The sequence below is a fragment of the Felis catus genome, chromosome B4 (genome assembly GCF_018350175.1).
Source record: "Felis catus isolate Fca126 chromosome B4, F.catus_Fca126_mat1.0, whole genome shotgun sequence".
NCBI classification, from domain to species: domain Eukaryota; kingdom Metazoa; phylum Chordata; class Mammalia; order Carnivora; family Felidae; genus Felis; species Felis catus.
The window spans coordinates 113,158,956-113,183,760 of record NC_058374.1 but is presented as its reverse complement, the minus strand read 5'-3'; the positions used below and the strand labels follow the sequence as shown (position 1 = coordinate 113,183,760).

Sequence of the window (24,805 nt, the reverse complement as noted above, 5' to 3'; positions counted from 1 at the left end):
ACAAATATAATTTAGACATATGTGTTTTTATTTTTTTTTATTTTTATTTTTTAACATTTATTTATTTTTGGGACAGAGAGAGACAGAGCATGAACGGGGGAGGGGCAGAGAGAGAGGGAGACACAGAATCGGAAACAGGCTCCAGGCTCTGAGCCATCAGCCCAGAGCCTGACGCGGGGCTCGAACTCACGGACCGCGAGATCGTGACCTGGCTGAAGTCGGACGCTTAACCGATTGCGCCACCCAGGCGCCCCATAGACATATGTGTTTTTAGAGGACACGATGGAAGGGGCAAGCAGGCAGATGAGAGGAGTGTTTCAGACAGTGGGGACAGCATGTGCAAATGCCCTATGGTAGAAGAGAGGAGCACACAGTCAGGGAAGAGAGAAAAGAGGGAGCATGCATTCAAATGTGACTGGGGAAACAGAGAAGTAGACAGATAAGAGGAAAGGCACTCGGCACACTTGCCTATCATGCAGTGATGCGATGTATTTTCAGCAACGTCAGGGCACAGGAACTCTCCGTGTGCATCTAGCTACTGCAAAGGGATACCCCATTGCTGGGGCAAAGGAAAGTTAACATAGACCCAGGGCAAATTCTGTGTATGGTCCTTAATGGGGCTGAAGCTGGGCAGTTGGCCATATACTGATGCAATTCCCCTGCAACATCTGGGAATGCAAGCAGTGTCTTTCATGGGTGGCTCTATTCCGTGGCACTTTCCATTCTTATCTACGTGATCCCCTCATATCCACTTCCATAAACAGGCCCCCAACATCATCACCCCTTTGATCTTTGCCCTCCTTTTTTTAAGTTTATTTATTTACGGAGAGAGAGAGCGCACAAGTGCATACGCAGGAGAGAGGCAGAGAGAGAGAATCCCCAGCAGCTCCAGCGCAGAGCCCAATGAGGGACTCGAACCCATGAACTGTGAGATCGTGACCTGAGCTGAAATCAAGAGTCAGATGCTTAATCGACTGAGCCACCCTACCCTCTTTGTCTTTGGTCCTCTTCTACTATGTGGGAGGATATTTTTTGCTAACCAAGTACTCCCCCAACACTAGAAGAAAGAAAAGCCAGATGTCTTTTCTTATGTCACAAAGACACCATTTTTTCCCCTCCACTTTCTGCCTGGCCAGACTGCCCTCCAGGTGCACTGGGCACGACTCCACATAGATGAGAGAGAGGGACATGAAAGCGAATTACTAGTAAAGAGAAAAATAAAGGTCATGAGGTATCTCAAAATATTATCCCGCCACGTCTCCTGGAAAAACTGCCCCCCTGCAAAATGCTATGAAGTTCTCTAGATGTTCGGCTTTCCTATAAAGTGGAAAAGGGTCTTCAGTTTCTTTCTCTAGGACAATAGCATCCCCTTTCAAAGCAACATTAAGATTGTATGGGTGGTGTTTTCCACAGGTTCTCCAAGAGTCAGGTGAATGAACCTAAATGCTATCTTTGTGGATGGGTATGTACTTCCCCAGGCCCATTCCTATGGCGGAGAACCTTCTCCCAATGTTGGTTTCCCTCTTAGTTACCTCTGCCTTGTCTTGCAAATCAGAGGCTCTACAGTGGGGTTTGAGATCTGGCCCACAGACAGGCACATGGCACCTCTGTCCAGATCACACCATTATCACCCCATTGACTCAGTTTACCAATTACTTGGTGCATTAGAGCCAGACTCCCGTGTCCTCCGCAGAAAGCTGTTAATATCCTTGTTCACCTCTCTCGATGAGAATGGTCTTCCTTCTAAATCTTCCTCTACATGACAGTCCACCCCCACCCTAGTGAAGTTGCTCAGCTTGGTCAAATCTGTTTTCCTCCTGTGCCGTGACTCCCCCCATTACATTTTAGATAAGGGTGGGATTCCTGCCAATAGCTCTTTCCCTCTCACCCAGCAGTCTTCAGCATAGAACAACACTCTGTCCTCTTCTTGCAGGACCTGACACCTTACCCTGACATCATAGCATTGCGTGTTGTGGTCTGCATTGCACTAAGCTATGTCAGAACTTGGAAAGTTCAGGGGCATCTGGGTTGCCCAGTCGGTTAAATGTCCGACCCTTGATTTGGGCTCGGGTCAGGGGTGTGGAGCCTCCTTAAGATTCTCTTTCTCCCTCTCTCTATCTGCCCGTCCCCCTCAATTTTTTTTTTAGAAAGTTCAGTTTCTGTAACATATTCTTAAAGCAAACTGAAAACTGAAAAAGATGCCCACGAATTATTTCTCTATCACCTACCATAAAGCAGAGATCAGGAGCAAACCAGGATCTTCCTGGATGGTAAAGAGAAAAAAATATAGTGGCATCATTTCTGGTGTCATTATGGGAGTATACTAGGAGAGCCAGGTACCAAGGGGGACGGGTCCACACATCTAGTAGAAGTTGATTTTCACAAGTGACTTATTCCATCATTGCGAGTTTCTAACTCTCTGGTTCCAAAGATTAGAGATGTGTGCCCAAGTCAACTCCAGGGTTTGCTGCAATGAATAGATGTCAGGCCAGGTAAAGACTGATTGTCCTACTTTTCCTTCTTTCTATAATGGAGTACACATGAGATGCCTGGACATCTAGTAGCTATTTTGGAACAGGAGGTGATGTTGAGGATAAAAGTCACATGCAGGTGATGGTAAGGAGAAAGATGGGGAAAGGCCCCATAAGGATAATTTAGCAGAGAGGACTTTACGTCTCCGGATTTATTTCACATGAGGAAGCATTCAATTTCTTTCTTGGTAGACAGCTATTATTTCTGGTCTCTGTTTCAAGCCACCAATACAATTCTCAGCTTATACACCGTGAGGGTGGAAAGTGATCTAATGCTGTGTAGTTGGTATTTACCTACGTGGGTATGGGTGGGAGGTCCCTCGAACTTTTGCTGACAGAACTATGTAGAACCACTTTTCACTCTCAGAAATATATACCTTCCCTTTGGAATCTTACCTTCTAGATTTCCTGACCTCTCTCAACCCCAGGAATCATTGTACTTTCCTTTTTTTTTAGATTTTTTAAATATTTATTTATTTTTGAGAGAGAAAGAGACAGACAGACAGAATGTGAGCAGGGGAAGGGCAAAGAGATAGAGGGAGACACAGAATCTGAAGCAGGCTCCAGACTCTGAGCTGTCAGCACAGAGCTCGATGTGGGGCTGGAACTCACAAACCATGAGATCGTGATCTGAGTCGAAGTCGGAGGCTTAACCGACTGAGCCACCCAGGAGCCCCTGTACTTTCCTGAATATGGTGTTTGCAAGAAGGTGTCTGAATTTCTGCATTACGTACTAGAATTATAGGCTGTTACTTTGTCTATCATTGCCATTTGGAATCTAATTAAGCATTGGAATGTATGCATGTGAACGGTTGTCATGCAATAATTCAAAAGGTAGCCCACAGAATTTTCTGTGATTGAAAGTTTTTAGGCCAGAAATATTAACCCGAGGAAAGGATAATATGTCTGATACTCAGAAAAATCCCAGCTACTGAAAGCTATTGCTATGTCCCTGTTCCTCCTGTGGACTTGAAAGTTAGCATCTGAAGACCATCGTAGGATTAATACAGGGACTGCAGGGAAGGCGGCAGAGAAGTAGAAATGATCTCCAGCTGGGCTTACGCTTCTTTCCTCCTTGAGACTGAATGCCCCACCTTTACTCTGGTAATTGAGAAGTCAATGAGATCTCCTACAGGAGCCACAAAATCCAAAGAAAGTTGTTTCATTCCCTCTGATTTATGGGCCCACGCACATTGGTGATCAGTGAGATTTTTTTCGGATAGAGTGATTTCTCCCGGTTGGGACAGAGCGTGCCCAGTGTTTTCCACGATTGCAGAATTGGTGATAAGCAAGGGGCAATTTCAAGTCTTCAGTTCCAAGTCAGCTGGCACCTCGAAGTGTTGTTACTTGTGTCCTTTCAGAATTCTGTTGGGAATAATTATGTCACTTAAGAGACTAACACTCCGAAGTAATTCATATCCCCTAATAATCTTTTCTGTTAATTAATGAGCACTGACAGCGGTCAAAGAAATAATTAGAAGCATCCTTTTAGGACTGAGAGAATCCCACAAGGCGTATGTAAACAGCTTGCCTTTGTTTTGCCCTCTTTGTCCATCCATATTTGGTTAATACCCACTTCTCAAGATTAGCCTTGATAACCACTTGTTCTCAAAGACACTGTCCAGGGTCGCTTGGCCTCAGAGTCAAGTGTGCTAGTCTAGGTCAATGAAATTCTTCAGCGTAAGAAGTTCTCAACATATCTGTATTTTGTCATCTTCCTTATGAACCACCGTGATGATAGATGCCTGTGAGCTATGGCTGTGGGAGCTAGTCAAACTATTCCCTCAGTCAAAGGAAATTTCTCTCTTCTTTGTTGGACTAAAAATCTGAAGCTTTTCTACCTCCTTGACGTGTAGACGCATAGCAAAACAGTCTGGAAGAATGTAATTTTAGGCTTTCACTGTACATGGAAATGTCTTTTTGACAGAGTTATCCTTACTACTATATTTTGAAGGACTGACAAACACTTCGTATCCTGAGATAGCCCAGAAGGGAACAATTTGGAATGAACAATATGTGGATAGATGGTCTTCGATCAATGTGTCTAAAAAGCAATTCTCTGAATGTCAGAGGTTGGTGAAGAAGACTAGAAGGGATTTGAAAAGGGAAAAGTATGACTTCTAGGCCATTAAGATGGTTTTTTTTCAAATACTTGATATGATGAAAGAGATAGGGGAAAAAAAAGCCTTCAATAGTTTTTAACACATAGAACTGAAAGACAAATATGTAATATAGAAATCTACGGAATGATTGGTCTAGATGAGCTTTCATGAAACCATTCAATTCTCATCATTTTCCGTCGACTCTTTGGGTTATATGCTATTCCACAATTTAAAATGATCTTAGCTTTTATAACTACAAACAAAATATCAAATTTTGGTATAAGTTATGAAATTTTGGATCCAAACGAGATTATTTTGTCATGTATTTGGAACGACAGCCATGAGCTCTGAAAATATGTACCAGAACTGGAGTATTTTTATAACTATAGGATGATTCTGTTCTCTTGTGAGGTTGTATTTTTTGTTTGTTTGGGGTATTTTTAGTGTTTTATCCTTCCACATCTAGAATGTTCATCTTTGGTTTGTCCCATCTATGTCTCTGACATTCCTCTAGTATTGCTCTGACCATGCTTCACGTTTATTTTTTCCTATGTGAAGCGTGTTCCATCTCAGCAACCCCTTTCCCCCCGCAACTTGGCAGAACGGAACTCTTTTTGTGTATAAGCACTAAAGTTGGTATCAGCATCCACGCTAATATCTGTTATCACTACACAGTATATCTATTAATGTCTGTCTTCATTATTATGGGACTGCTTTCTTCAAGGGTAAAGTCTGTGTTTTCTTCATTTTCGTATCCTCCCTTCCCACGACAGTGATGTGGCCACCACTCCATACATTCTCCTGGAAGCGGGCAATGAATAGATGAGTGGCTCTCAACTGTTAATGCAGCTTTAAATGAGATGCATCTGTCTCCTTACCAAAAATCTAGAAAAAAAATATGTATTAACTTAGATTTCTTTTTCATAACTTATTGTTTATAAAGTCCTTAAAATACTCTGCTGTTCAGATGCTACGACAACAGCCATATCACCCCATTTTAAAAGTAAGACCACTCAGGTTCACAGGAGGTTGTGTAAGTACCTAGAAGACAAGTCGAACATTCAGCCACAGCCACATGCTCCATAGTGCACACTGTTGAGGGAAATAGCAACCAAGTGGGATAGTTCTGCAATTAACTCTTTGTAACATAAAGTTTAGGTAATTTCCTTTTTTTCTTTTTTGATTCATTTTTCTTATGTATAAATAAGGGAAGTAGATAAGGTGACTCCTGAGTTCTCTTTTGCTCACCTACTCAGAAACTCTGCATCTGCTCACCACATCATCTGACCACGAGATGGCGCTGCAGCTTAACTCAGTGCCCCAGGCAGCAACCCCAGTGAGGGAGGAAAACCGCCCAGGGCGAGTCCCGACAGACAGAAGTTTTCCAAAGACAGACATCCTATGATAGTGGAGAATTCTCCATGTCTCCCGTTTCCAACGTGACTTCCTGAGTTTCCCGTATGGAGAAAGTGTTTTAGGATGCCAGCCATCCATAGGCGCAACCAAGAGGAACAGTCCCCTTGAGGCCAGTGCTAAGAACACACCTGAAGAAAGGAGCTCATTTAAATGACTAAAAACAGGGGCGCCTGCGTGGCTCCATGGGTTGGGCATGGGCTCTTCATTTCCGCTCAGATCCTTATCCCAGGGTCCCCATGTCAGGCTCTCCGCTGAGCGTGGGCCTGCTTGGCCTGCTTGGGACTCTCAATCAATCTCTCCTCTCTCTCTCTCTCTCTCTCTCTCTCTCTCTCTCTCTCTCTCTAGTAAAAAAATTAAACAACTAAAAACAAAGTATAACATCCATGTCAGGGCAACCTTCCCAACTGGAAAAATGCCGAGGTAAAGACTGTGGGTCCTCATCAGACTCTGAGCTGGGTTTTTTCCATTGTTGAAGTCCCAATAAATATGTACAGAGTGAATAAATGTACTAAGCATCTACTGGGAGTAAATGGAGTGATGCAGGTAGGGAAGAGGAAGTCACTTTCACAATCAGACTCATGTTTGTAATGCACACTCACTGAGCACTTTCCATGTGCCAGGCTCTGTGCTTGTTCTCAGGGAAATAGTGTTATAATGCAATGGTTACCATTGCTTACTTACTGCTAAATGCCGGGGACTGTGCTCAGCCCTCTAATATTTCACTTGTTAAATCCTTAGGATAACACATACTAAGGGTTATTATCCCCTTATATCGATAATGAAAGGGAAGGGCAGAGAAATTAATCAAACTTGCTAAGGTCACTACCAAGGTCAATGACTCCTGTTTTTGCAATACTAGAAAGACAAGGAGCCCACTGATGATTGGGGGGGGGGGTGCATGCCAACAAATAAAACAGCGACTCTTTTAGAGAACAGCTAGAAGTGCAGTTGGACACTTTCAGATCACTGATTCTTTGCCTTGATTCTTGAAATTCACTTCCACTGTCTCAGAATAGGGAAAAGATAGATTTCTGATTTGTCTCACAATAGCTGTTGTCTACTAATTCCCTCATGGCTGTGGGGTCTTCATCTGGCTTTCTTCATGATCCTTAATACAGGAAATTTTATTACCTCAATATTTCAATCATTGCTACTGAACTTGTACCCTGGAAGATACTAGTTCATTGGCAAGACTTCTTCAACGTATGCAGAAGCTAGAGAAAAGGCAAAGAGAGAAGTTCTCAGGGTGATGTTGTAAGATTGATTCCTTCATCTAGGCTTGATTTGGATATGTGCTCATTTTTAAAAGTTTATATTCCTTCTACCAAATTATACAGGTTATTTGTAAGTCTGGCTTCAATTTGAGCACTTTATTTTGTTGAGATTACGTATGTTCCTGTTTTCCTAAACTAGTGGGCACATTTCTGGAAACAAAGAAGGAAGAAAACAAGGAGTGATCTTTTATTCCCCTGGCTTATAATCTAAAACTGACCAAGAGTCCCATAACATGAAACATTAAAGAACTAAAAGCACAATACATTTTTTTTTTTTATGACAAGCTAAAAAAAAATGGAGGAAAACTCTAATCCAATCAAAATCCAATCAAACAGCCTCCTCCCAACAAAGGCTGGCACTTTGTGTATACAAACCGGTAGCAGAGATGTCATTAAGAGTTAGGCCTTTCTCATCAAGGCTAATCCTTTCAAAATAACCTCAGAAGTACGGAGCACTGACTGAGAGACAGACGTTGGGCAGCATACAGAGCCAGTGTTTAGGAGACCAGTTATCCTCCAAGACTGTAAATTTGCCATTGTGGTTTTGCTTGCTGACTTGAAGCCTACTGTGGAAGAGACTGCCAATGATCTCTCAGTTTCTTCTGCCTTTATTCCTCTTCAGAACAAACGCCCTTAATTTCAAGTGAAGCCTTGTGACTGAATTCCCCAACCCCCAATGGAATATGAGTGCAAGTAATAACTTCCATATCACCCTCTCAGATGCAAGGCTCGAAGACAAGTGTTGATAGCAGCTGTCCCCAACCCTCGACAACTCATCTCAGGTTTTGAAGGGGACCTATATACCCTTGCTTTATAGCACCTACTACATTTAAAAGTTACTTTTGCTACAACAACTAGCTAAGACAAAAATTTGCGCCTGGACGTTAATCATTATTACGATAAAAAAAGCTGAGGCAATTGGTTGGCAGTCAGGCGGTGAATGGCAAACGCATAGGTATTGCAGCCTGGAGTCCTGGGGACCCTGAATGTGCTGTGACAGGTCATTTGGTAAAAGTGCTGCCTGTGACGGAAGGCAGACCACAGCATGTAGCTAACTCTAGGGGGACAGTTAAAGGAAAAGTGACTTGTCCAAGTTCATATGATTAGACTAGAACTTAAGTCTCTGGTTCATTGTTCATTAATTATAATACAAAAAGAAGTGCCCTGATCCCCCCCAGCAAAGGTCTCTAATGTATGCTCTTCTAAAGGGTGTTTAGCTCCACTTCTGCCAAACCAAAATGTATTTCCATAGGATATGCAAATATTATAGTGTTGTCTATGGGATGAATATTTTGTGCCTTCGTGTGCATCATAAATATAAAGATACATTTCTTTGGGGGTGTTAATAGATAAAATTGGGCTCAACACTTCTCACTCTTAACATTCTGTTACTTATTAACTAATAGTGATCTAAAATAGAGCTGGACTGGGGCGCCTGGGTGGCGCAGTCGGTTGAGCGTCCGACTTCAGCCAGGTCACGATCTCGCGGTCCGTGAGTTCGAGCCCCGCGTCGGGCTCTGGGCTGATGGCTCAGAGCCTGGAGCCTGTTTCCGATTCTGTGTCTCCCTCTCTCTCTGCCCCTCCCCTGTTCATGCTCTGTCTCTCTCTGTCCCAAAAATAAATAAACGTTGAAAAAAAAATTAAAAAAAAAATAAATAAAAAAAAATAAAAAAAATAAAATAGAGCTGGACAATGATCCTTGTAAGGACCCTTGCTCCCCCAACCTCCACCAAGGTCACTCTATTCCTCTCCCCTTGCCCCTGCCATCAGTCAACAGTCAGGAATATTTAATCACGGTGCTGTTTCACACTAAGCCTCAACTTGTTCTCAAAATCTTCAACCCGTCCTCCAGACAGCTGTACTTCCTAACAGAATCATCATAGACAGGCTAGGAGTTTAACCTGCTTGGTTTATGGTGGGTCCAGGAATATTTACATTTAGTAGGTACACTTTTAAGATGCAAGTGACTCTAAAGTTAAAAATTTGCAGCATGCAAGAAGGCAGGTGTGAAGGGAACAACCTCATGATCTTTGCAAAGTGAGCCAGGGACTTCTCTACCTCTTCCTCCTGACAAGGACTGGTCTGTGTTTGATTTCCCACGAGTGCCATCTATTTGAGTTCCAAGAGTCTGAGACTGCACAGCACTTTTCTAGGACCAGAAAGCCCTTAAACACTTTCATTTCAGCCATCTACAGCAATATCCAGGCTCCAATCTGGTAAGCCATGAGATTTGAGAGCAAGCATTCGAGGATGACTCCCATATACGATTTTGTAATTGTTGTTCTCAGCGAGCGTTAGTTGCCGCAAAGTATGGCATTCCACGGCTACAACTCCCTCTTCCACCCTGGAAAACGCATCTTTGAAAAGCCATCGTCATTCTTTGCATTTTACCTTGGCATTTTGGCCTTTACCTTGGAATTTCTTCCCACTCTCTTGTTATTCCAGCGTTTCACTGTGATTATGGGCTGTTAATGCCATTATTTTGTTATTTCAAAGGAAAGAATGTTCTATTGCTTTTTGGGGAATATTCAGCCACCCGTCTACAATTAGTGTTTTCAAGTGTATGCCAGGTTCTATTTTTCCTTTTCCTTTTAAATTGCAAGACTCCAAGTCAGTATTCCAAAATCACTTTTTGTTTGTCTTAAGATTACTATGTCGGCAGCTTTGTCACAATTATTTAAGTAACTAATCGAGAATTGATTCCCCCCCCAAAATATATTAAAATATCATGAGATCAAATTTATACTAGGAAATATGTGAAACTGACACAAGCTAGAATCACACGGTCTGAAGAAATCTTTTTGAAAATGATTGGATTTTACATTCTGGATAGATTTAAATGCTAAATAGAGTATTTAAAACACAATCCTAGATGCCTTTTACTGGAATATGATAGCTGGAAAAACAGGGAAGAAACACATTAGATTTGATTCAGTTTGGTTTTGTGATTTTGATTAATTCAAGAATTATGGATTGTTACCTATATGTTATGCCACGTAGCGCAAAAAAGAAAATGTCAGACATACATATGGATTGAAACCTTTATAAAATGGATGGCCCAGACCCCAAGGTAGGCAGTTACCTAGACAAGGTACGCCAAGAGCCAAGAGCCTCTAGCCAAGTTCTCCAGAACTGGCTGCCACCAGAATTTTTATGAGAGGGGCAGCGGCAGCAGTTAATCCTGACGATGTGGTATTAGATGCAAAGGTTCTGTCGGGGAAACTCATTTATCTTTTATTTATGCAACTCACAGTTCTATTGAGAATGCTAAAATCTGTATATATGGTATGCTTTTTAAATTAGGCTTCAACTAATAAATCAATGGCTAGCTTTCATATAAATGTAAAGAGGACCAAAAAAAATGATTTAAGGTACCTGGATCCATAACTATTTTATGATCTTCAGGCATCAGTTGAATTACCTCTCATTACTCACCTGCAAAATGGGGAAGTTGGGTTATTTCTATGGTCTGAGAGTGGTTTAGTAAAGACAGCAGAGAGCATTCTGTTCAGACAAGCTTAGGTTACAATCTCAGCTCTGCTGCCTTTTCTACCTGGTACTTCTGTCTTTGTTTTGTTTTTTTTTTAATTTTTTTTTCAACGTTTATTTATTTTTTTTGGGACAGAGAGAGGCAGAGCATGAACGGGGGAGGGGCAGAGAGAGAGGGAGACACAGAATCGGAAACAGGCTCCAGGCTCTGAGCCATCAGCCCAGAGCCCTACGCGGGGCTCAAACTCACGGACCGCGAGATCGTGACCTGGCTGAAGTCGGACGCTTAACCGACTGCGCCACCCAGGCGCCCCTGTCTTTGTTTTTTGATAAGTAAATTGAAAGTAGAAATATCTACCTCCTGGAATTGTGAGAATTAGATGAGCTGGTAGACATAAAGTCACCAACAGGCAGGAAATGGTGGCAGCTTTATTACCGCAGGTTGAATGTTGCGCGCCTCTCTCCAAACGCCCTCTCTCAACTCTGTTCCAACACTACAATCCTATGACTTAATCCTCCACTCCAACTGGACCTTTCTTCGGTCTATAAAGGGCGAGGTGATACCTAGGAATCCAGCTCAAAAAACAGCTGGGAAATACATAGTAGGATAGCACAGAATGAGATCTATGTTTGAGAAAAATATCTCCTATTCTCCTTCCTCAATGGTGTCTATAGTAATGAGTCCATCCACCCATCCATTCATACATTCAATAAGCATCGATTAAGCTTTGACTATGTGCCTGGTCCTTATCCATGTTCCTTGACCTACCTCTTTCCCAAGCCAGTGTAGACTAAAATTCTGTTTATGAGTGAAAGTGGTGAACGTTCTGGCACCAATTGTTATGTACTTGTGATTTCTCTCATGTCTAAGGCAGCTTTTCTTTATTTACCTCCAGACTATTACATGGCATATGGTTTGGTTTGGGGATATTTTCTTCACACCTTCCTAATTAGATCAATTTTGTCTTCAAACTCTCTGCTTAGAATATATTCCAAGACTGTATTCTGGTCCCTTGCATTTGTAAAATTGAAAAGAAATCTATTCAAGTTTCTGTGATTTTTTTTCTTTTTTTTTTTAACGTTTATTTATTTTTGAGACAGAGAGAGACAGAGCATGAACGGGGGAGGGTCAGAGAGAGAGGGAGACGCAGAATCCAAAGCAGGCTCCAGGCTCTGAGCCGTCAGCCCAGAGCCCGACGCGGGGCTCGAACTCACGGACCGTGAGATCGTGACCTGAGCCGAAGTCGGACGCTCAACCGACTGAGCCACCCAGGCGCCCCATGTGATTTTTTTTTTCTACCAGTCAGATCTTATACCCATTTACACTTGTTTTGAAATGTGCTGACACATAATAGGAATTCCAAAGTTCCCAATATGGGGGGAATTGCCATTTGAAAAAAAAAAGATCTATGCAATACTTTCATAAGCCATGTATAAAGTATTGTGTGTTAAGACAGCGGGGGGTAGTGATGAGACATCGATCTAACCCCAGATACATCAGTGATGTGGTATGAAAGGAGACGTGACTGTTCTGGCCCTCAGTTTCTATGTCTTGAAAACTGGGAAATAATATCTTATTTCTCAAAGAGAGTACTATGAAAAATAACATTATATGTGTGATAGAACCTTGACAATTACAAAGTCCCTTATGAGAAGTATCAACAATTATTATCTCACCTGAATCAGGCTAGAGCATTAAAGTTGGTCTGAATTTGAGCACTGGAGAAAATGATGACTTGGAACAGATTGGGGTTATTAGTGAATCAAAATAGAACAGAAAAATCACATAGGAGAAATGCATGGTCAATGATGCCAGGGGGCCTGATCCAGGGTCCCTCCATTTGCCCTCACAGAAAGGTACCCTGTGCTACAAAGCTAGAATCAGTGGGGAATCTACTAGAACAGAACACGCTAGAAACAGAGGACTCTTGACTTTTATATACTTTTGCATGGAGGGATGGAGAAGGGGAGGTTGTACACATTAGGACTCGATGGTCAGCCTTATTTCTGTAAAAGGAAATTCTTGCCATGCCATCAGTGCCTGCCTTCACAAACCATTTCTTTCTGTGCTTTTGGGTCTTCTCGAAGTGTATCATCTGGCCAACTTTATCAGATCAGCATGTCCCCAAGGGTCTTCAGAAAAAACATAAAATTCAGGCATGCAGGCAACTGACCAGTGAACGTGAGGCATAGCAAATAGACCCAAACCCAGGTCTGACTCTGGGATAAAACAGGTTACGGTAGAGTTCTCATTCATTCATTCATTCATTCATTCATATATTTACCTTAGATTCCTCCAACTCCTCAGTCATGCACTACTCTGAAACAGACTCTCCTTGCCCCAGTTCCTTACTCTGCCCTAGATTGAGTCCATCCCATCTGCTTCAGGGACCACGTAAATACCCACCGTTCACAGTGTGCGTGGCAGGAGTCTACCTTCCCTCTCCTCCCTCTCCTTGGAGTGTGGTTTGTCTTCCTATCTCACAGGCATCTGATCTTTGAGATCACTCTTTCATGGTATCTAATACATCGGTCTTTATGAAATGCAAAGCAGTAGGTTTTAAGAGAAAGATTGCTGATTTCAGAATCACACAGACCTGAGAATGAATCGATCATGGTCCCATCGCTTGCTTGCTGGGAGACTTTGCGTAACTGATTTAAGGTAAATCATTGTCTCCTCACTCTTAGAACAGATATGGTGAATCCTAGCTTCGAGGCGGGGTGTGAGCACGCAATGTAAATCTTATATGAAATGAGCACAATAGGTTTTCAACAAATGTGCATCTCTCCATTTGCCACAATGTGTGGAGTTGACAATTTCAGGAACAGGACTATGAGGAATAATTTAGATCTAAGAAACTGGTGCACCTAAGGGTTACCTGTGATTTTGGCAACTCCTTCTCCAACCCCCTTCATTTCTCTGCAAACTATGATCCAAACCCCTAGCAATCAAAATGGAGATACAATATTTCATATGCCATATTTTCCAAACATTGGTTTTAAAACATTTTTCAATTGATGTTTATTTCTTATAAAACATATCTCAAATATATTCACAGTTGGCCACCAGTTAGAAGGTAGAATATGCTTTTAGCTTAATTTTTAAATAGTTTTATATCTAGGAGTTTCAATTTATGTTAGATCTTTTAGTTTATATTAGATCTTTCTTAGATATTTTTCTTTTTCTTTGTTTTTTCTGAGTGTACCGTGTAGGTAAGAATATATTCACAGTAATGAAAAATATTCAGAGCGACATTTTTTTTCTTTTTCTTTTTAACATTTCTGTTTCATATGTTTACACTGCTTTGTCTGTTAGTCTTTGTCAGCACTGAGCATGATTTATAGTTGCAAGCACTTTCTTTGTGGAAAACTGAAATTCTTCCTGTGCCTAGAAAATGTGTGCGTGTTCTTGAAGACAGTACAAAAGAGAAGCACCTTTAACGCATACTGAGATTCTTTTATAGAACCCTAGAAGTCAGAATCATTATATTGTTCTGCAGTTTATACCCCAGGGGAGGGGGGTGTTTCCACTTCTGGGAAATGTGTAGTATTCTTAAGGATTCCATGGGACTTGTGGGGAGGGGAGGTGCAAATGGGTCTCCAAAAACCACTGAGGATCCATCATGACTTACTTTCCCCCTGGGTTTATTACTATTCCCCCTTACTATTCTAGGCCTTTGCTGATTAAATGATTTATTACCGAATTGAGGGGTTTTTACAACATATTTATCAGTTAATAGTAAAACGCGCCTCAGGCTTTGAATACAAGTAAGCCCTCAAGATTGTCTATAATTCAGTTATGTGACAATCTGAAGATTTGATAAGAACCTAATAAGGGGCGCCTGGGTGGCGCAGTCGGCTAAGCGTCCGACTTCAGCCAGGTCACGATCTCGCGGTCCGGGAGTTCGAGCCCCGCGTCAGGCTCTGGGCTGATGGCTCAGAGCCTGGAGCCTGCCTCCGATTCTGTGTCTCCCTCTCTCTCTGCCCCTCCCCCGTTCATGCTCTGTCTCTCTCTGTCCCAAAAATAAATAAACGTTGAAAAAAAAATTTATAAAAAGAACCTAATAAGACATGAGAGGTTGGTGCATTTTTGGGAAATGCCCAGAAATGGGTTAAAAAACACGTGAAACAGAGAGGTGACGTATATATTTCAAACAAGCCTAATAGAGCAATAAGAAAAAAAAAATATTTGGAGAAACTGTAGACATGAGAAAACAACCATCCCAACAAAAAAACGGCATAATAGAAAACTCGTTGCAACATTGTATCCCCCAATGTTAAGATAAAAACTTTGATTGCAACGTAATCTGTGTTTAATTCACTGTAAACAGAAAGAAAAAAAAAAAAGGAAGACAAATACCTGTTTATACTCATCCCCACGAGGCACCATTAAAGTTCATTCTAATTCTGTGAAATATCAATATCTTTCAGGAAAATTCAACCTTTTGTGACTTGTGCCAACTAAACATCAGAAATCTTCCAAGAATCTAAGATGTTTCCAACTCCACTATTTATTGGGCTTTTTGTCATATAGATGGATACTGCAGAAGTTGGCATCGAGTTATATTTAGTGATGGAAATATTCTATAATATGGGAAGAATGTATTATTTTTCTTGATCCATGAATTCCCCTGAAGACTTGAATTGTCTGTAATAAAAAAGCAGAGAAAATGCTTGGGCATGCAGAATCCAAAATAACTATTTTTCATACAGAAACATATATCCTTGCAACGTGGTGGATGAGAAGAAAACACAATTCTAGGTGTGATTTATTTCTTATATTCAGAATGCTGAATTCTACCTGAATTACATTTATTTACAGACCACTGAAATATTTTTATTTATAATTTTGTGGGTTAAGCCACATGATTCAGTATCCTAAGCTATACTTTGCAAGTGAAGCTAATATAAACACTCATCTTTGCCAATGTAGGATGGTCAGGGTCAAGGTGACCTGACGGCCATGTATTAGTGGTACCACTAATGTAAATATTTAGGGCCATTCCGTTTTATAAATATCCCATGGATGTGTGAAAACCAGCAGGCTTGGGGGGGGCCTGGGTAGCTCAGTCAGTTAAGCGTCTGACTTCGGCTCAGGTCACGATCTCACGGTTTGTGAGTTCGAGCCCCGCATCCGGCTCTGTGCTGACAGCTCAGAGCCTGGAGCCTGCTTCAGATTCTGTGTCCCTCTCACTCTGCCCCTCCCCACTCATGCTCTGTCTCTCTGGCTCTCTCTCTCTCTCAAGAATAAATAAACATTACAAAAAAAAAATTGAAAACCAGTAGATCGGGGTCTCCTAAGATTTTGTATGCACTGTTTATCTCCTTATATCAAGTTTGTCTAAACAACGTTTATACAGTGAAATTGTAAAGGTTCTGTAGACAATTTGCCCATTTCTAGAGAAGACGTAACTCCTTTACCATCTGGGTCAGGAATCCCCAGTGTTTTTGTATGAGTTTGCTACCAAAAGGTACTTTAAATCAGCTACTTGTTATTCTGAGTGTCTTAAATGGAAGGTTCCTTAGAAAAATGTGTTCTTCATAAAAGAAACCCAGACACATAATCCTATCCATTTTTTTTTTATTATTATTTTGTTGGCTTTATCTCTGACTGGAGATTTGCTTTGCTACACCTAACCTTTTCTTGATCTTCTCCTCTTCTCCTTAAACTCCTGACCATGGAGGAAGAAGAATTACATGCCTTGTCACAGAAAATAAGAAAGGTCCATCTACTAATTTTTAAATCAGTCTGAATTAAACTGCAAGGATGCTTTTACAACTGGAAATATACAACTGTCTTAGGTTAAGGCCCACACAGAACCAATGAACTATTTGACATGGCACAAAAACAGAGCAAAGGAAATTTAGGTCAGCATTTTGGTAAAAACCTAATATTACCAAAATAGTGTTTATAAATTGTTGCATTACCTTTGCAGGTGAGGGTTGCTTGGATAAACATACTTCTCCCTTGCTTAACTAATGTAAATAACAAGCATGTCGTATTTCCTCTTTTCTCTGAAAAACACCAAGAACAAAATATTGCAAGACTCTCATAAATAGAAAAAGGCTGAAAGTGTATTGCAGAGGACAACTTTATAAGGCAGGAATTCTTGACAATGTATTTTACCACTTAGGGTTTACAGTAAATTAACAGAAATAAATACATACAAATTTTATTTTTCAATTTGTTCTTGTAATGACAAGTATTGCTAACAATTCTAAGTTGGCTCCGAGGAAAACTTTATAAACATACAGCTTTTATCTGTCTTTCTTATGTTCAAATTCAAAAGGTCTTTACTTTTATCCTTCTCATATTTTTGAGTGGATGATGAGAAATTGAAATATAAGCCCTCTTGAAATGTTATGGATTGAACCTGAACGCATCAGAGCTCTACCTGTGACTGCCCAAAGATTAGAGACATGTTGAAATTCATGAGGTGTATGTGAAAAGCCATTGATGATGGGTGATGGGGTTTTGGAGTGATGATGGGGTTTGGAATTGACGGCCCAGAAAGAATTCTTGAAGACGTCTTTGGTGCAAAAAGGTGATTTCATTAAAGTACAGGGACAGGAACCGTGGGCAGGAACAGCTGCCCTGGGGTTGTGAAGAGTGACTGATTATACATCTACAGGTTGGGAATGGGGGGGTTGGTTAGGGACAGCGTACGTCTCTAAGGAATTGTGGAAGCAAGGTTAGCTGTTGTTAGAAAAATGTCATTTATTACTGTTTTTTTTAAATGTTTCTTTTTATTTATGTTTGAAAGACAGACAGAGAGAGAGAGAGAGAGTGCGCAAGCAGGGGAGGGACAGAGAGAGAGGGAGACACAGAATCTGAAGCAGGCTCCAGGCTCTGAGCTGTCAGCACAGAGCCCCATGCAGGGCTTTAACTCGAAAACCATGAGATCATGAGCTGAGCTGAGGAGGCTGAACTGACTGAGCCACCCAGGCACTCCCACTGTTTGTAAGACCTTAGTCATGAGCTCCTTCAGATGTATATGAGGGGCCATATGCTTGGAGTATAATATAATGCCAAAGTATACTTGAGGGGTAAAGATAAAGGAGGTTTGCAAAGGAATTTTTACGTGTTTAAAGAGATTTACAGGATCCTGGCAGGGCAGGATAATGTTAAGCCAAGATTCCCTTGTGCCCCTGGCATAGTGTCATCATCGAGGCAGCTGAGCGCTTAGAGAAAGGTCACTATGCTTGATTCAAGGACTTGTCAATGGACTGTAGGCGGTAAGGGAATTTAATTTTTCATTTGCCTTTGTTTCCCGCATCACCATTGCAAGCACTTAAACACCCTTACATCTTGATGAGGGTGATATTAGAGCTCCAGGAAACAGAGTCTATAGGTTTCCGGAGTTTAGGCTATGGATAAGATTGCCTTTTTCTTGCAGTTTACTAAGTTATTCGTAAACTGAAGGAGACTCTTGTCCTGCATGACTTTGATCTCTATCAGTCAACCATTTGTTTCTTTCCTTTCCTTTGTTCTTGGGCAGCCAGGAGTGTCCAAGAAATATCGCATATATCCCACCTGGGGGAGGGGGAGGGGTGTTGTCAGCTTGTATTTTGCCTTCAGCTTGCCTTATGATCCCTCATCAATGTATACTTGAAGAAAATCACAATTCTAAAAAGAATTTACTTTGCAAAGAGGTTGTTGAATTTGAAGACAAGTGAGGTACATTCGATAGAAAGTAGCCAGTCAGGTGCCCAAATTTTCTATCTTCTTATTTAAATAGCACATCGCCATCAACCTCTAATTTCCTTCTTTGTTTAATTCTTCTTCATAGCATTTATTACCACTTAATGTACGTTTTGTTCTCTGGTGTATCCTCAATGCTTACAGCAGTTTCTGAAACGCTTCTGTTGCTCAAGTTACATATGCTGAATGGACAAATAATTGGAATTATTATATCTATTATCCAGTGAATTTAGTGCATTTCAAATGTTATAATGATACCTGTTAAATATGTCATTAGAATAAATAGAATAAGATGGTTTTGAAGGATATTTGATCCAGGCTTTAAAAAGTCCCCCACATTTTTTTTTTGAAGCTTTCTTTCTCAAAAAGACAATAGCTTCCTGTTAATTGTAGAGTTTGTTCTTATTGTGTAGTCCAAAAAAAATTACTGATTTAGAGAATTGTGATAAACTTTTCTATATTAATAGTGCATTTCACCAGAGGCTTATGATGTACTTTGATATTCTGGTTACAATTTCCACTTCATTTCAGAACCCATTGTTGTTTGGGGGCGTACTGTGTTTCACATCCAGTGGGCCACTCAAAGCAACCCTGCTGCCCAAGAGCCGTTCGGTCTCATGGAGATTTTGACCGACTAACCTTGAGTTGGTCTTCCGATCGTCCCTACACATTTGATTGTAGGTGACACCAGTTGCCATGCATAGGGAACTCCTCAATACTTATGGCTTCCCTGGAATCAGACACATAGCATAACGAAGACGAACAGCGAGTACTCTAGTCACAGTCTAATTATTGCCCTCTTGCTGTGTAGTCACATCAAGTAATATATTTTAGGCCCTGGAGTACAACTTATGGTACAAACTTTTCACAAAATTTTGGATGAATTAACCTTCCTTCACTTTTTCAGCACCTTGCATAAGCCCTCTTAATTCGCACCTATCCCAACACCAAAACAAAACAAAACAAAACAAAACAAAACAAAAGCATGGTCCATAAAAGAACAGATTGAGCAACTGCTTTTCATTAAAATTAAAGACATCTACTCTTCATAAGATGCTGTTGAGAAAATGAAAAGGCAAGTCACAGTCAGGGAGAGAATATTTGCAAAGCGCTTATGTGCATATGATATGCTTCATGATACATGATAAAGGATACGTCTTCAGAAGATACACAGCAATCCTCCAGTATCCACAGTTTCACTTTGTACCAGTCAATGGTGATCCAGATGGCGATGATCCTTCTTCTCACCTGTTGTCAGAAGGTCAATAGTAGCCTGCACCATGTCATAGTGCCCGCGTCACTCACCTCACTTCATCGCATCACGTAGGTATTTTATTGTCTCACATCGTCACAAGAAGGGTGAATAAAGTACAATAAGATATTTTGAGGGAAAGAGACCACATTCACATAACTTTTATTGGAGTATGTTGCTAAAATTGTCCTGTGTTATTATTGGTTATTGTTGTTAATCTCTTACTGCATATAATTTATAAATATGTCATAGATACTACTGTAGAGGAAAAAAAACAGTATATATAGGGTTTGGGAGTATCCACAGTTTCAGGCATCCACAGAGGTTTTGGAACATATTCCCTGTGGATAAGGGGAATTGTAAAGAACTGAAATGAACTCTTACAACGATAATAAACAATCCAACTAAAAATGGACAAAATATTTGAATAAATCACTAAAACATGTACTGATGACAAAGGAACACGCTTAAAAGATACTCACCATCACTAGTTAGTTTGGAGATAACAAATTAATGAGATACCACAATGAGCTAACAATAGATCCCTAAACAAAAAAAAAAAAAAAAAAAAGACCTGCTATACTAAGTGTTAGCAAAGTTCTTGGGGGATTCGAAATGTCATACACTCATGTTAGGAATGCAAAACTATTATAACCACTTTGGAAAATATTTTGAAGTTTCTTAAATAGTTAAACATAAACTCAGCTATTCTACTCCTAGTTATTTACTCAAGAGGAATGAAAGCTATGTCTTTAGAAACACTTTTACGTAAACATTACTATCAGCTCTATTCTTAATAGATACAAACATTCCACATGTTCAGCAGATAAATGGATAAACAAGTTGTGTGTTATAAAATAGAGGGTTAGTCTATAGTGAAAAGGAATTTGTACTACAACATGGAGAATGTAAATGTCAATAGAATAACTATGCTAAATTAAAGAAGCCGTGTAAAATAAGACAGTATGGTTCTATCTATTTTAGCAAATGACATTTAACATATAGTGGAAGAAAGCAAATGAGTGGTTGTCTTGTGTGAAAGGAAGATAGGGAGGGGCAAGAGAGAGGGGTTACAAAGGGGCAGGAGGACACTTTTTTTTGGAGGTGATAGGATTGTTCAGTATCTCCATTGTGGTGATGGTGCCAGGGGGGTATATACATTCAAACATGGTGTGTATATATGTTAAAACATCAAATCCTACCCAATAAATACGTGCAATTATCATATGTCAGTTATGTCTCAGTAACCCTATTCAATAAAATATAACCACAAAATAAAACCCCACTCTAGCTGTCACGCATACAACCTTGTGCTCCAGGCCCTTGCATAGGTGTTACTGGGGGTATGAATTGGGTGGCAGCGAGGGAAGGACCCAGCCTTGCATTCATCAGCTACTGGTAGAATGTGGAGATGTGATATCCCTTTGAAGTCATCCTGAGAACTCTACTTAAGGAATTCCCTTAGGTTGAGGGCTTGCAGGCATTCTCAGACTTGGCCGGTTTAGTTACCATCTAATATAAAGGAAAATGCAGATGTCATCAAGAATAGAGATTAAGTTTGGGAGGCAGATTCGAGACACCTCTTGCCACACCTTGCCCCTCAGGCTGGTTTGCACGTCTGCTTTAATTACCACTCATCCAGTGTTCTCTGGCACTTCCAATTATTCTAGTAGTTTCGAATTTCACAACTCACATTCCAAAAAATTAGACGTTGCTGAGACCTTGGATTTGGGTTTGAAATATGACACTGCTCTCTACCAGCCGCCTTGTTTTTACCACAACTCTCCCACAGCTGTTTAAGGCTATTAATATTAAATTAATGTTCAAGGAAATTTACAAGTGCTCAGTAGGGGAAAAGGAATGTGAGTTAACCACAGACCTTCCTCTTAGCATGGGCCAGCAAAGATATGCCTGGGCTTCGTTACTGAGTAATGTCAGAGTCCATCTTTCTCAGTCTCACAGAAGTTAGTTTTCCTCTCTTGAAAAGGTTGCTTGGATTGAATAATTCTATGCTTACAATCCCTGTATGTTTAGTGAACAGAATTTAGGAATGTGTCAGGACCATTGCAAAAGAGGAGAGTAAGAGTTGGACAAATCACAAATTAGAAATTGTACATTATTCCTTTAATACACGTTTACCGAGCACATCCTAGGTGCCGGGCATTGTATCAGAGCTAGATGAAGACCAGTGAGCAAAAACCAACCTGTTTCTTCTCCTCGCAGAGCTTACAGTTCAGGAAGTGCTTTCAATTAGATGTGCTGTTCATCCCAAACTCCAGCTCCTGGTTCTTTATTCTTCTTTCCCATCCACATTTTCCTCACTCAATAAATTGATGCTTCTATCGTTGAGGTTATAGAATAGTTAGGAATGAGAGGATTTTGCTCTAAGACCTTCTGAAAAGGGAAACCCTTCTCCTCATCCCCCTCACTACCCCCATTCTCCTCCCATGCCTCCTTCTTTTCCTCTTTGCCTTCTTTCTCTTTCTTTTGCCATTTTCAGTTTTTAATTTTGAAATAATTTCAGATGTCCAAGAATTGCAGAATTAGTAAAGAGTTTCAATATATCCTAACCCAGATCTCCCAGCTTTTAACATCTTTGTTTGCTTTACCATTCTCTCTCGCTCTCTCTCTCCTCTCCCCGACCCCCTGGGCATGGCTATGGATATAAATATAAATATAGATAAAATATATTTAAATATTCTATTGATGAAATATTTGAAAGTAATTTTCAGGCATAATACCCTTTCCATCTAAATACATTAGTATACGTATTCTGTCTAACCACATTACAATGAATAAAATGAAGAAATTAATATTAATAGTACTAGCATCTAATCTAGAAGCCATATATCCCAATTCATCCATTTGTACCACTAATGTTCTTACCTGATCCAGGATCACACGTTGCATATTATTATGATGTTCCTTATCTGGCTTTAATCTGAAACGGGTCCTCAGTTTTTCTGTCTTTTAAGGATTTGGGGTTTGTTTGTTAGTTTGTTTGTTTTTGTTTTTGTTTTTGGAATATAGGCCAGTTATCTTGTAAAATGTTTCTCAGTTTGGGTTTTTCCGATATTTCCTTGTTATTAAATTCAAATTATGCATATGGGGCAGGAATGCCACAGGGCTAATGTGTCTTTCTTGGTTCAGGCCGATGTGCTATTAGTGGGATGGTAATTTCAACTTTGTCCACTTAGTAAAGGTATTATCTGCCAATTTTCTCTGACTTAAAGTTACCATTTTCCATTTGCAATTAATAAATATGGTGTTGAGAGGTACTCTGAGATTATGTAATCATCCTACTTTTCAACTATACTTTTACCCACAAATCCATAGATAATTCTTACCTGAAACTTTATTATGAGGGTGGTTTCCAAATAGTGATTTTCTATTTCTATCATTCCTTTTATCTTGATTAGTTGGAATTATAATGTAAGGAACAGCTTTCATTTTTCCCCTGCTAAACTTCTTTTCTGAAGTCTCTCCATTTGTCCATCCCTGTATCTATCCATCCATCTCCATATTTATATTTTCATACATGCATTGTATAATTCTATGTAGTACCAAAAAGTTCCATGATGCAGATCTATTTAATTTTTCTCATCTAATTGAATTTGTACAGAAGGCTCATAGTGATGACCTTATTCACAGTATTACTACCCTAAGGATAATAATGAAGTTTCAAAAAATTACTACTTTCTATGAGATTAGATCAGAAAACAGGATAAAAATCCATTTTTTTAAATCTTTTGGAAGCTTGTCCATGAGGACAGATTCATGCTTTCCAAAGTGACCTTGCATCATAGGATGAATCCAAAAATATCCATGAAACATGTGTTTGGACTGTCTACTTCCTTCAGAGTCTTCTTGTCAAAGATAATACCCAACTGGATTGTAGGCTGAAATTGTAAGGCTTGTCTGCAGTAAATCTGATGTTTCAATCAGGTTGACTGTCTGACTCAAGTTCCACACTTTATGCTTATTTGAGAAACAAAACCTCTTACATCTTCTCATGATAACCCTCTCATCTGTCCATGGTCTGGTCTGATTTGAACTTCCCAAATTTGGGATTTGAGTGATACTGTTCTATTCTGTTGCCAAGGATATATAGGGAACTCAAAAGATTACAAATGAAATCAACTAGTTAATTTAACTGAAGCACATCGCAACGCATTGCAGAAACGGACATGCTAATCAACTTTCATTCAAAAATGTAAAAGCCTAGGTTTTAAAATTTTTCTTATATATGTCAATTGTGGACAAAATAATATCATCAGAGATGCCATTTTTTAGTGCCTAACATGTGTCCCCAGTGCTTCACATAACACCCTAGGTCCATGTTGATATTCCAATTTTTCAAATCTGCAGCAGGGGGTTTAGAGAGGCTGCATAATTGGACTGAGCTTAAAGCTAACAGGTAGAAAGGCTGGAATTCAAATCTAAATTTGTCTTAATTTAAGAAGTCGTGTTTTCCCTCTGTATTACATTGGTCGTATACCTGTTACCAGTAATAAATACACAGAGGAAAGACATGTATCGTCTCTGAAATCACTAAGATCAAAAGCTTATGGGATTCCTTAGTAGGATAATTCAGTCTCTTATCTTTAGAGTACAACAGAGTGCTCAAGTTCAAGGTATTTATTTATCTGATTTGGCTTTCTTTGTTTTGCTCTGTTTATCTCTTCCCTTTGAAATATCGGTATATTTTAAAATCTGTATCTGCTCAAGACATACATTATTTAAAGACCTTAAAATCTGAGAGATAAGGATGATAATGGCACTTTATCCCCATGATAATTTATAACTAGATCAAGCTAAAAGTGAGCTCACTAAGTTGAATTTTCTGTATCAAACAGCAGGTGGTGGTGCTGGGTTTTTCTATCAAGTTTAAGTACTTCTAGATAGCGCTGTGTTGTTGAACAACATATAACATATATTTTGGTTTCAGAACCATTCATATCATCTTGTTAAGATTTACTTTATAAAATAATACACATGATGAGGTCTCAAATTATTTGAAAAATAATTACATAAATATA

At 40.0% G+C, this 24,805-nt stretch overlaps 2 long non-coding RNA genes across 12 annotated transcripts in view; one reads left to right on the top strand and one right to left on the bottom strand.

The window, feature by feature from the left end:
- Nucleotides 1-24,805, top strand: part of LOC109501710 — a 473,282-nt gene that overhangs the window by 365,653 nt on the left and 82,824 nt on the right. The window lies entirely within an intron of this gene.
- Nucleotides 15,048-24,796, bottom strand: LOC102900570. Of its 4 annotated transcripts, XR_006600956.1 has the most exons (5): nucleotides 22,653-24,796; nucleotides 21,971-22,105; nucleotides 19,154-19,762; nucleotides 16,741-16,827; nucleotides 15,053-15,460 (listed from the first exon to the last, which is right to left on the bottom strand). It is a non-coding gene; the product is annotated as an uncharacterized LOC102900570 (long non-coding RNA). The 4 variants fall into 4 exon arrangements; XR_006600955.1 differs by having other exon boundaries at nucleotides 15,055-15,460; nucleotides 21,971-24,796; XR_006600957.1 differs by lacking the exons at nucleotides 21,971-22,105; nucleotides 22,653-24,796 and adding an exon at nucleotides 20,249-20,268 and having other exon boundaries at nucleotides 15,055-15,460.